The following is a 14,102-nucleotide window of genomic DNA, read 5'->3' on the forward strand; positions in this document are numbered from 1 at the left end:
ATTCAGGAAGTCTAGGGTAAATATTATCTCCACTATCCCACAGATTTTACCTATTAATTTAAACAAATAGCACAGCGATAAATAGGTTCTGTCTTGTACGCCATTTCCTGACAATACCTAGTGACTGTCCTGGGCTCTCACCTAAAGAAAGAGTCTGATTTCAAATCTGTGTTTATAAAAAAAATGCATATATACACACCTACACATACAGGGTGGGACAAAAGAAGGTTTCGAGTTATCTATATTGAAAATAATACAATGATTAATAAATAATACAAGACTAAACTCTGTGTTTCATGTACTTAAAACTCTAAACCTCCTTTTGCTCCACCCTGTATATAATATTTTGCTTATTGTATGTATAGACTATAAAAATATATACAATTTATTACATATATGGTATTAGGACATATTCTGTATATTTGCCTATTCTGAACAATTATAAACATTTATAAAATTAAGTCCAGAGAGTAAATGGAATAAATTTCACCAATTATCCTCATGACAATGCTATTTAAGTTTGATTTCCAGAAACACCAAAAAGAGAAAAGCAGGACTTGAATAAGAATTTTAAAACCACTGATGAAAATAACAGAATCCAAAAGAGATTTTGCTGTTTTCATTAAGGGACGACCAATCATACATCATAATTCCCAAAATAAAAGCCTCCGTTTCCACTCCATTATCTAAAACTATGAATTAAGCTGCTCTCGCTAGAAAAGAATTATTAAAGACATGTTTAAAGACTTTGGAACATGGAGCCAAGATGCATAAGTTGTAGTCCCCACACGGCTGCTCTCGAGCAGGTGTCTGTGAGACCACTGCCTGGTGATGCTGGTCCCTCAGTTTCTCAATCTGTTAAATGGGAGAATGGCGAGAAGGTCTCTTCTGGCTTTGCGGTTCCTATTTTACTGGGCACCTTACCTAAACATCTGTCCCAGAGAACAGATATAACTACGTTCTCTCTCATTTCTCTTTTGATTCTACCTATTCTGTTTGACGTTGCTGTCATTGCTTTTCAGCTTCAGATCATGTAAGCTAAGAGAAACTCTTGGAACTATTGAGGAAGAAAAGTAGAAATCCTAAATAGTTTGGATAGTACCAAGGTGCATCCAAAGCTCTCCCAGATATTGGGAGATATATATTTATAAAAATATATATAATTTTTTGGTTATGCATTTTATATTTGAGAACTTTTTTCCTCCTAAGCCTTAATACCCTACAGACATTTTAAAAGTTGATAACTAGAAGCATTTTTCTAACCCTAACAAAATTAAAATACATAAAGAGATTCTTCAGAAGTCCTGCTGAGTACTTAAGAGCATATTACCACAAGGACCACCTACGCAGCAAGGTCTCTGGAATAAAAGGGGATGTTTTAAACATCTTTAAAGTACTTGCAGCATACTTGAAACACAAGTATGCATGCCTTCAGAAATCTAAGTCTCCCTGGCAGTGTAAGCTGAAATCTGCTGTCCTTGAGAGCTTTGTTGACATGACCCTGATAAAAGTAAGACTTATGAGTCTGGAATGTTTAGTGACAAGATACTGTTGATGTAGGAGGCCGTGGTCCACTTGGCTGTGTCTGCAAGCGTCCATGAGGACAGGGAGACGATGCTCCCTGCGTGGGTGAGCAGCACGTCAGTCTCCCTTTCATCAGCCTGGCTTTAGAACCAAGATCAGCCTCTTCGCTGTACCCCCGCCCCAGCATGGGGCCTGCCCCCTGGTGGATTCTCGGGAACTCTGCTAAAATACTGACTTGGAAATTTACTACAGGTCCACCCACAATTTCCTGACCGCCTATTTCAATGAAGCAGACAAAAATGATATGAGGAAAACAATCTAGAAGCAATAAATGCAAGGGATGCTCTGGGTAAAGTAACCAGTCTAGGTCTACTGGGATTGGTAGCAAGCATCCCAGGAGGCAAGAGGGAGAAAGAAAAGCTAAACAGGCACATGAGACCATATTATGGAGAGATTATTTTTGAGCGCCTTCTTTTTCACCCAAATTGCTACCTATGGGAGCAATACTTCATTTTGAAAAAAGCGTCCTTTTTCTGACACCCAGTGTTCAAGGTGTGATCGATTTTGTATCCATATTACCTCCCAAAAAGGTCACCTTCTATCTATAGCCAATGGAACCTGGTCCCCCTTTTTCTAAGACCAAACTTTTACATACATCTCATGCAGTACAACCTGATTATTCTCCCAAACTTCTATTTCTAATCCTCAAACACCCACTCAGAACTTTCAACAACTCCCCAGAGTCTGCTGACTGCTTCCTGAACCTGGTATCCAAAGCACACGACCCTATTTTCTCTTTGAACTTTGTAGTATTATATTTAACGGTCTCTATAGAGCACCACAGATCCTAGGTGTTGTATTTTTTAATATACTGGTTAGATCTCATTTGTCTTTTTAACTTCTCCATGGTAACCTAGCAACTGGTAGTCCCTCCATGTTTGAAGAATGAATGAATGGGCGGTAACCTAGCAACTGGTAGTCCCTCCATGTTTGATGAATGAATGAATGGACCGAATCATACTTTTCTTCTCTGAAGATCTTTATCAGTTGTACGATTGAAAATTGGAAACTATGGGTTAAAGCCTCCTGGATGTTTTTTATTTATTTATTTTTTAAGAGCAAGATAGCACTTTATTTTTTTTCCCCTTTGTAATCTCATATGTCTTTATTTATTTTTTAAATTAATTAATTTATTTTTGTTGCAGATGTTTCTCCTTTTTCCCCCACTAATCCCCCCCTCTCTCGCCCCCCCCCCCCCCGGTCCCCAGCTTTGTTGTCCATGTCCATTGTTCATGCACTGGATTTTTTTTTTAATTTATCTTTATTATTGAAAGTATTACAGATGTCCTCTTTTTGCTCCCCATGTATCCCCTTCTCCTCTTCCCACGCTCCTCCCCTGCCTTCACCACACTATTGTCTGTGACCAGTGGTTATGCACATATGCATGTAAGTAACATGGCTTATCTCTTCCCACTCCCCTTACCCCCTTCTTCTGAGGTTTGTCGGTCTGTTCCTTATTTCCATGTCTCTGGATCCATTTTGTTTGTCAGTTTATTTTCTTTATTAGATTCCACATATAAGTGAAACTGACAGGCTTATTTTGTTTAGCATAATACTCTCCAGGTCCCTCCATGCTGTCTCAAAGGGTAAGAGATCCTTCTTTTTTTACAGTTGCATAGTATTCCATTGTGTAAATGTTCCAAAAATTTATGTGGAACCAAAAAATACCCTGACTAGCCTCAGCAAACTTGAAAAAGAAGAACAAAGTAGAAGGGATCACAATCCTGGAGATCAGGTTATACGACAATCAAAACAGCCTGGTGGAACAGAACAGAGAACTCAGAAACTGACCCCACACATTACGCTCAATTAATATTTGACAAAGGAGGCGAGAGCATAATGGAGTAGACAGTCTCTTCATTAAATAATGTTGGGAAAATTGCACAGATACATGCAAAAAATAAATAAATAAAACTAGAGCAATAACTTACATCATACACAAGAATAAACTCAAAACAGATTTTTAAAAAAAACTTAAATGTAAGTCGTGAAACCATAAAAATCCTAGAAGGAACTATAGGCAGCAAAATTTCAGACATTGCATATAGCAGAATTTTCACCAATACGTTGCCTAGGACAAGAGAAACAAAAGGAAAAATAAACAAATGGGACTACCTCAAACTAAAAAGCTTCTGCACGGCAGAAGAAACCAGCATCAAAATGAAAAGGGAACCCACTCTGGGAGAACATATTTGCCAATGGTACCTCCTGGATCTATTTGATTCGGCCTGCCAAGAAGTATTTAGAAATGTGAACTTGAATGACTTCAGAAGTGATGTAAATGTTCCTGTTAAAGGCAGTTCCCGGCCCCTTGTTAGCAGCCCTGCGTCACCCATTATTTTCCTCTATCATCTAACTCTGTAATCCTTGACTTTACGTTCATACATATTTGAGTCGTAATAATAACTTTTATTGAGTGGTTACTTGAGCCAAAACTTGTTCTAGGTACTTTGCTTGTATTACTTCATTTTATATAACCCTATACTCAACAGTAAGAGCCCACTGCTGTGCATTTAACAGTCCAAGAGTGTTAGTCATTATCCACACTGGGCAGTGGCTGGTCCCCCTGCCGTTCTCACACAGAAGTAACTGAAGGTGTTGCTGGCTCCATGAAGGAGAGGGGACGTGCCTTCTTTAAGAAGTCCAGGAGCCCTGGCCAGTTTGGCTCAGCGGTTAGAGCGTCGGCCTGGGGTCTGGAGAGACCCGGGTTCGGTTCCCGCTAGGGGCACGTACCTCGGTTGCAGTTTGTTCCTGGCCCTGGTTGGTCGTGTGGGTGGCAGCCACTTGATGTGTCCCTTCACATCGATGTTTCTCTCTCTCTCTGTTCCTCTCTCTCCCTCCCACTCTACCTGAACAAAAACTGGAAAAATGTCCTCGGGTGAGGATAAAAAAAAAAAAGAAGTCCAGGAAAGCTCGGGGAGGTGGAGCATCCATCGCAGAGACCACTCGACTGTAACCTCCTCCCAGCCTGCTCGGAGGATAAGAAACTGAGTTGCCCCAGTCTGGCTTCCTAATACTTAAGAGGCTCCAAGTTAACTCCCCAGCTCCTTTAAGAAACTAGAAATGCTTAGAAGAAGCACAGAGTATGATCACCAATAAGAAATAAGATGTTCCCGTAGATACCACCCCACTGGCTGCTCTGTGCAGCACCCTTGAAAGACTTGACCCAAAGGAGCCATTTTTCTTATCTCAGACTCTCCAACTAGCTTTTTATGATGCTAATAAATGAGGCAAAGTCTACGATTTTGCCTTTACAATTACATATTTCAGAGTTTTCTTAGTTTCCCTTCATTGCTGGTGAATCACTCACCGTCTTCTCAGAGCCTTTACAAAAGGCTCTTCATCTCATCGAATGACAGTGTCTATGGGAAGAAGCCGTGGCGTCTCCATTCGCCAAGAGCCAGATCAATCATGTGTCCCTAAGAAAATGAAGTCATAGCAAGCCGGTTTTAACATGACTGAGGGGTGTTGTTAAGACCTCAGAGACTCTCTGCCGACTAGCTCTGATAGCTTGTGATTAATTAGGTAGCTCTTTCCCGTAGACTCCCTCCCCGCCTCTGCTGTCAAACCCAGTCACCCCAAGGCAGAGACTCCTGGGCTCCCCAGACCCTGTGACAACCAGCTCGAATGAGGTCCAGGAAACTTCCCCCCTCCCACAGCTCTGCTCTAGAAGAGAAAAACGAGGCCCCTACCCTGTCGGCTGAGAACTAACCGAGCAGAGGGGACAGCCACCTATAACTTGAAAATGCGTGCCCGTCTTCCCGGTGATTCTGGGATACTGGTCTCCTGAGGACCAGCTGCTTCCTTCTATACTTCCCTCGAAGTCAGCAGCAACCTCTCGGAAGTGGAAGAGAGGGGTCAAGAGGGGAAACATTGTGTGACAACGAAGTGGTGAAATTAGCATTCGTTTTTTCTAGACTAAATGTTCACTAGCCTTTGTGACATCTACCAAGGTTCTCTCGTCCCAAGCTGTGGCGGGAAGGGGGCAGTGGATGGGAAGATTGAAATAGGCAGCTGTAAGACGGGACTGGGCCGCACCAAATTGGCAGGTTGTCCAGGAAGTATAAAAACCAGAATGTGTTTTATAGGGAAGGAAGTGGCCACCTGAATGCTTCTCCAAACGGGAAGGTTGGGTCAAGTCTGTGAACACGTTGCCCAGTATGCTCTTCCTCTTGGGCCTCAGTTTCTTCATCTGTAAAATGATTCTGTAGAATTCCCAGTCCTAGGGGGTCATGCTCCTTTCCCATCACAATGAGACCATATTTATCAGAACCTCCCTTCAAAACCTTAAGCATTCAGAGGATACTTGCTTCATAAAGCTGATGCTCTGCTTGTCATTTTTCCTTTCTCATTCCAAACACTAAGTTCTGCTATAAGGGTGTCTGAAGCCAGGAGGTTTTGTGTGTTTTTATTTTTGACCCAGGAGATAGTCACACTCTTAAAGACAGGTCAAAGCCAGACTCCCTCACCCCCCAAAAAAACACATTTATAATAAATACAGGGTGGGGCCAAAGTAGGTTTATAGCTTTTTGTATGAAAAATAATACAACAATTAATAACAACACGAGAATAAACTGCGTTTTGCATACTTACAACTATAAACTTACTTTTGCCCCACCCACCCCATATAGGCATCTCATAAACAGTAAGACTGAGAACAAAGCAGAGAAACAAAATAAATCAGGTGGCTCTCACCCACAATCTGTTGCAAAACAAATTCAGATCTTTCTTCTTCTCTCAAAAACGGGGGTATTGATCAATGACAGTAATCTGTTAAAACCCGTCAAAGCAGAATCTTTTCAAAGGAGAACCTACCTGCTGAGTTACTCCATGCATCCACTAATTATTATCCGGCTTTAGATCCCATTGCAGGATTTACTTTTCCCCCAGGGGGATACAGAAATGCTTGCCTTCTGCTGAATATGCAAAGAACTGTCAACACACTCGGTCCACATGAAAACCATGGGAATCCCTTCAGGTCAGTATTGTTGCTCCCATTTTACTAGTAAGAGACACTGGGCCCAGACAAGGAGGTGGCTTGACCAAGGTCCCATGGCTAGTTAGGAATGAGGGTGGCACTCGCCTCCCAGTCTGATGACACACTGCATTTCATGGTTTTCTGCTCTGCTTCTCCGCTTGGTTTTTGATAAAACGATCATACCCGTCTTCAATCATCAGGAGATCAGAGCCTCTGCCTTTTGTAGCTGCCAATGCATGTACTTATCTATATTTAAATAGAAGCAATTGCAAAGTGAACACTGCCCGCCCTTCCATTCTTACTATGAAGTTCCTTAGTCTGTTACTTTTTTCTTACTCTTAAAAGAATTCTCTTTAACCATGAAAAAAAAGGCTCAGATTCTGTCTGCATGTGGTAGGTTCCCTCCCAAGCTTGGTCTTCACTATTGAATGTTTGCATTTAAATGCTCCATCAATTCAATCAAAATATTAATATTCTGATTATAAAATATTGCTCCATGCCTTACTAACATGTTTCTTTCCCAAGGAGAGCATGGAGCTGGAGTTCACAAACAGGCTGGTCATTTTGGTTTAAAGGGGACAATGGTACACCACAATGCCCTGGGGACTGATCCGTAGAAATATTTCGGGAGATTTAACTACAGTCTGTATGCACTTACCCATATTCATATCTTTTTTGTACTCTGCACATAGCTATCACACAGCTGCTAAAACTGTGTTGGTAATGATCAGGGGGACCAATAAACTAGCATCTGTCCTTTTAAATCTGTATTAAATATGGGTTTAGTGATGTTATTGAGGAGTGTAACTCTTTTTTCATACTTTGCTGCATAAATGATGTTGACATTGAAGCAAATAAATAATCATGGTTCCAACTTCAAGGCATTATCTCTCAGACAAGAGAGATTATATATTTTAACAAGTCAGATTCATAGAACAATCTCGGGAATTTGGAAATACTAGTCTCTTTCTCCCCTGTCTGTAGTGTGACACACATGTGGCGGTGAACCCTAACGGTGGCTCACGTCATGACATTCCCACTGCCGACGAACAGCCCGGGATGGGGGGATCCGCTCAGAAATGACCCATCAATGTGAGTCACTTCCCTGCTCATCTGCATTCTGATATGACAGAAAAAGTAGGGAGGCCAGGCTGGAGGGAGAAAGGACTTCTAATATGAGGTCGGAGAATGTGCTGGAATGTTCTGCAAGAATGCCTCCTACCCAGCAGGTGGGGTTACGGGGTTTGTTACCGGAGGCCTTAGTGGAGGAGGAGGCAACCTACCTGATAGGATGTTCAGGTACCAAAAGAGCCCCTGACTCCCATCTGTTCCGACAATTATTTTCACTCAGAGTAAAATAATTGATCCTGTTACTAGGCATCAAAGACACGTATCAGTTAAAAACAAGCCGCGGTAATAAACTCAGTCCCACCTGAGTCCCTAATGGCCAGCAGACTGTGGCAGAGGTCAGGAAAGGCAGAGTACACAGCAGCAGGGACAGAGGTCCCATGGAGGGAAGCAGTGTTCGGGGAAGGAAGAGAAGAACCTGGCTGTCCGACACTTCTGTGTTACAGAAGAAAAACGATGACAGCATGTGTTGGTCAGTCTTAAAGGTCTTTTGCAATCCGCATCACGTTGTATTTCGGTAGTAAGTTCACGTAGGCCACCAACGTTGCTGATGCAGCCTGAGGGAACAGATCGGTGCTTCCCCGAGTTTCCCAGAGATCTGTCATAATTGCAGGGTAAGCCCTCAAATAACATCCATTCAAAGCTCCAGGCAGCATCCCTGGCCTATGCTTCCCCAGGTCTCCCTACAGCTCGTGCAATTCCCTCTAATGCCCTGTATTTAAATCCTCCACTTGAAATACACAGTGTGTTCACATAACTGACAGCGTAATGCCATATACTTACATTCGAACCTACATAATTCTGTTAATTTTTCTTTACACAAGTATTTTATCCTGCTATGTAAAAACCTTTGTAAAGTCATTTAAATGGTCACGTAGCATTTTATCATGTGAGATGTTAAACATTTCTTTTCCAAATACATGCATGTGTACATATGTGTGTACACACACACACACACACATTTTATAGTGAAAAACAAAAGACACAAGAGGTGATACTGCAAATCTTTTGCAGGTTTTGAGTAAATCCTCTTGAACAGCAAGTGTCTGCATGACAAACTGAGACCTTTGTCCAAAATGCTCATATGAAAGAATCCTCCCAGCCCTCCCCTCCCCCTCCTTTCCCTATCACGACATCTTATCTCCCTCACAGAGTTTATCCCCAGCTACACTTGTTGTGCTTGTTAATGTATCTGATTGTTACCTGCTTCCCCCACCAGCATGTCAGCTTGTCAAGGGTAGACAGCATCAATGTTCTCCCACATCTGTACCCACAGGACACAAGCACAGTTGCTGGAATAGAGAGTGGACATACACATATATGTAGAAGTCTCCATGGCTAAACCTTTGTCTCTGAGCTGGTGCTCAATAAAAGACCAGAGAATTGTATGGACATGCAATTAAAGAAGCTGTGTGTATTTCCTAACATCTGGATTAAATGCACACGCTGAAATGACAGTCAATATATATACCTTTAGGGGACCTGAAATCCTTTCTGGGAAATGGTAAGGTATGTATGTACAAATAAGTAAAAAAAAAAAAAAAAATACAAAATATAAATGTTATTATCAAAGTGATCCCTTCAGAAAACTAATTTTATAACACAGAGACGTTCAAAGTTAAAATGTAATGCTAAAAACACAATCTGGCTATGTTTTAAACTTTGGGAAATTGTAGACAATACAGCACGGACACCCTAGGTGGTATCTGACTCTTTCTCAAGTGATATTTTTCTTGTCACCCCATATAATTAGCTTTCCTCTCTCCTCTTAGCCTGTTTTCTGTCCTGTGTGTGGCATTTCTTTATAAGGCCTGGCCTTGAAATTATTGGCGTACATCTTTCTTTATTTAATTCAGAAGCCCTTGTGAGTGCAGCCAGTGACTAGAGTGTTTGTCCCCAGTGCCCAGCCCAGGTCCCTGCACATGAGGATTGAAGGAATAAATGACAATCAGTGAAATTAATAGTAGTGGAAAAGTATATTTATCGAACATCTTTATGGGTGAAATACCTTTACACTGACTACTGGCTCACTTAATCTTCATTAAGAGTTAGGATATAACTGCATCCATTTTGCAAATGAGGAAACAGGTTCTAGAGGGTAAATAAAATCACCCAGGGTCACATAGATCACTGTGGGTTAGAAAGAACTTGGGCATTGAAAGAGGAAGAAAGTAAAATAGGCAAAGAAAGAAACAGGAGAGAGACATACAAGGACAAACAATGTGGGAAGTACAGGGCATCTGGATGGTGGTGGGTGGACCAGCTGAAGTAGGGGTTACAGTTACTGAGATCTAGTAAACACTGTGATCAAAACAGGTAGACCTGGACGAGGGCCTGGTGAGCCTGTGACCTGCCAGCAGTGGACACTGAGCAGAATTGTACGGCATGTGGACGAAGTAACCCTTCCATCCTACAGTCAACGAGGGTCAGAGCCATGAGAAGCTCTATTCGGGATTTCTAACCTCCAACGCAGGCTCTGTCTTTTATGTCAAACTGAGGAATTACTATTTTTTAAAAGGACCAGAAGGTCATTTGGGGTCTCTGATGCTGTGCCTATAGAAACAGATCTTTAATTGACATATAATTTCTATGCTTCTACAGATCAGTTTGAAGGGTACATAACTATGAAATGGCTTGAATCTGCCTTGCTTTGTTAATGGCTAAAAGAAAGGCAGAAATGCAAAGATAAAGGATAACGGTATGACAGTAAGCACCATCCTCCAACACCCAGAAAAACCAAAGCAAGTCATTAACATGTGATGATACGATTATCCAAGACAAACTGGCTACAATAGGGAGATGATTATAATCCTTAGACTATAATCCCTTTCAGGAATGTTTGCCGCCCTTAGTGACTTATAACACTTGAAGTCACAGCCCCTCTTTGTCAGCAGGCTTTGCTATTTTTCTCATGAAATGTCAGGTCTAACAACCATCCATTCCAAGGTGAGAACATGATTAGCTCCTTATCAGCATTTGCCCTTGATGTATATAGAGTTAGTATTAACTAGAGAGAAAAGACATGGTTCACAAACTCCCAAATAAACATTAGGAGCCTGTGAGCTTATGTTTTGCAGTGTTGTGTGGAAAACAGCCACTTTGCTTTTGCTATGTGAGTTTCTTTAGCCCTTCTAAGGATTTTTTATTTATTTTTTTTTTTTTTTTAGTGTCATGGTGTCTAGAGTTTCAAAAACACTAAGAATTATGTCTATGGTAAAGCTTTTCATTGACCATCAGCCTAGCACTTACTCACTCAGACAGGCATGCAGGCTCTACAATTTAGAAACATTTCTAATATGCACCATTGAGCCCATGAGATCATCAAACTTTTTCATAGACATGGGCAGGCCAACAGCAATAACTAACTAGGAATCTCATTAGCACGGGTGGGTCTCAGCCAGTTTATAGATTCAAGTGTCTTCAAAGCTTCAGAGCTGACCCTGAAATTTCAGAGGTTCAACTTAAGCAAATGCTGATCTGAAAGTTTAGCAGGTTAGTGAATTGTGGTAATGATAATAATCATTTTTAGGAGTTTACTAAGTTCCAGGAACTATACTAACCACTTTATAAACACTAATTAATGCAATTCGGCAGACCCTATCATTATGCCCCATTTTGCAGATGAAAAAGTTGAAGTTAAGAGAAGAAACCTGCCCAAAGTCACACGGCCATTTAGTGACAGAGTCGGAACCCGAACTCAAGATCGATTGTTTATGTAAGCCACTATTGTGTAACCAAAGTACAAATAATGGTATATGTACCAAGGTGTCTTCCTTGATCCAATTCATATCCCAAAATAGAAGTCGAGGTGTAATTTTCTTCTTGATTAGTCAAACACTACTGACTTGAAAATACCTACCAAATGGCAAACATTTATTGAGCATCTATTCCAAGCAAAGCACTATGTATACAGAAAGCTAATTTCTCTCTTTGAAGAAGGTACAGTTGTTGTTTTTTAAGGAAAATAAGACAAATGACTTGAGGACTTGAGGCTAAAGAGAAGTTGAGAAAATGGAAGATATAATGCATTCAAACAAAGACAGAAATTCAGCAGGCATAAGAGTATGAAAAAATTGGAGAAATAAGAGAATGTGATCAGAGAGAGGAATTTCAGAGTTCAAGTTATTATAGGTGAGACAGTCCCAAATAGTGAGGAGGACCAAGATTCGGCGATGCTGATAGTTGGTTGAAGGAGAGTGCTGAAGACTATGACATCAGAGTACTGAAGACATCTCCTAGTATGGATAGAGAAGTCATCATGGAGACTATTAAAGTACATGATGATGAAGAGAGTTGTAAACCAGAAACTTGCTAAGGGACATGGCAAGGTACACTTGAGGTTAGGTCCTACAACCTAAAGGAACAACGGGGTAGGATCATAGTTGCCACCCGTTACGACACCTTCACAGAGTGAAAAACCCCAATAGCCATTTCTAATTTCATCTATCCCCATTGCAAGTAAGGTTTGCTTCCATTTGTTAATAAAACTACCTCTTAGGAGTTTTCAGAAGCCTCATAGTTTAATGTCCTGAACCTTGGGTGAACTAGTCAGTCTACAAAAACCAGGAAGTATATGTGACAACCATTAGAAAGGGATCAGCGTACACAGTCCAGGAGGGACAATACAGCCTATAAAATGTGTCTTGCAACAGTTAGAAGAGCTCCCAGTGGGATGTATTCCTAATGTCCACCAGAACAGCAGCGTGTGCCCACGTCGAGACAGCAAAGGGAAAACAGAGGTACACGAGAAACCCAGCTGAATGGATGTGCCTCTTGTTGGAGATCTCAAAGGCCGACATCCAAACCCAAACCCAGGACTATCTGAAAACACCTGGTATTTTGTCATTTATCAGAATTTGTCAGCATGACCAAATCCTCTCACTCAAACAAAATGGGGTTGGGGGGGTGAAGGGAACAGACAAGATAAAGGCATCCTCACCCCTACGGATGTGATCTCCTGGCTGGACCTCGTTCAGGACAAGCCCCCCTCACCGTGGCAGCCTCTCCATGGTGGTAAATTTCTAACGCAAATCCACTGTCTACAGTACTTGTGTTACAATAATGGCCTGGAAGAACTTGTTTAATATCGGAAGACTTAGTGGAGCAGATGAATACTTCCAACATCATATCCATGGGATAGAAATTCAATTAAAAACTGCAAGTCGAGCTGGAGAGAGGTAGTTATTGTTCACCACACACCACAGGGCCAAAGCACCGCTATTAGTTGAACTGGTTGAGAAATTCTGTTTTCCTTTACGGCAATCTGTTAGCCTGTATGAAGTTAAATTAATAAAAACAGCGAGCTGCCTCTGTGGCGGGAGAGCAGAACGAGGCCAAAGGCTAGTTGCATACTTTACAATTATGGATTAAGTGCATTATGCCACGCAAATTAAAGATATGCCACAATTATAATAAAAAGGAGAGATCACGCATCTGCAACAGTGATCATGTGACTGCTGCATCCGAAAGAGATGCTGGGGCTCCACCCCCCCCCCAAAAGGCCATTGTTGCCACTATGAACGAGGAGGAGGGCAATACCTTTCGTGCACCCTTTCCTCCGGAAGACGTAGCTAGAACAGTGCATCTTCTGAAGATAGGTAAAGCCAGGGGCTGGTGACTCCCTCTGCTCTGTGCTCAGAACTGGATCCCAGTGCTCCAGAACCTACACATTGCAGGGAGTGCTTTGGGGTGAGGGAAGGTTTTCAATCCCATTTAGGAATGAATATCAGACACCCTTGCTCTGCTTCTATTTTCTGCTCGTTCTGAAAACAGGAAGCCAAAGCTCTTCTCGTGAGAATGACGGACACATTGGCATCCCCTGCTCTCTGCCACCGAGAGGGCAAGGAGTCTTCAGATCTTTCTTGGCTCCTCTTTGAGCACATCTGTTGAGTGGGAGCACAGGCAAGAGGCAAGTGCAGGGGTGACGGTGTGTCTGTGTGTGCGCACGTGACCATAAATCACATTCTGCAAATGGAATATCGGTCCTTCTAACCATAAGCTTTTACGCATGGCAAATGACAATGCTCGCAGCACACAATTTTCCTTCTGCCAAGACTCCAGCATATTGTGCTTTTCAGAAAACAAACTTTTCAACCCATATTGTCTGCAATGGTGCATGGGAGTGGGCGTCTGCTTGCACATTTAAGCAAGCACACGAGACCCACAGAAGGAAATGGAGCTGAAGAGAGGGAGCTCATCAGAAACCCAGACACCCCAGAAGGAGGTGCCAGTGGAAGTAGCCGTCCCCTTCACTCTGCTTGGTTATGTCCCGCCAGTGCAGGGCTTGCGGTCTAACTGCATCAGAATTCCTCGGGATGTTTGCAAAATTATGAGCATGCCTAGGCCCAATCCCTCATTGACAGGGTCCCTGGGGGTGTGACCAGAAGCTGGCATTTCAGCAGGACTGTGGCCT

The 14,102-nt window shown here is 42.0% G+C and overlaps 1 protein-coding gene across 1 annotated transcript in view; it reads right to left on the reverse strand.

Annotated features, from left to right (window-relative positions):
- SORCS3 (sortilin related VPS10 domain containing receptor 3) overlaps positions 1-14,102 on the reverse strand; it is a 549,191-nt gene that overhangs the window by 336,292 nt on the left and 198,797 nt on the right. The gene's annotated exons all lie outside the window — the stretch shown is intronic.

This window comes from Molossus molossus, unplaced genomic scaffold (assembly GCF_014108415.1).
Source record: "Molossus molossus isolate mMolMol1 unplaced genomic scaffold, mMolMol1.p scaffold_m16_p_17, whole genome shotgun sequence".
NCBI lineage: Eukaryota > Metazoa > Chordata > Mammalia > Chiroptera > Molossidae > Molossus > Molossus molossus.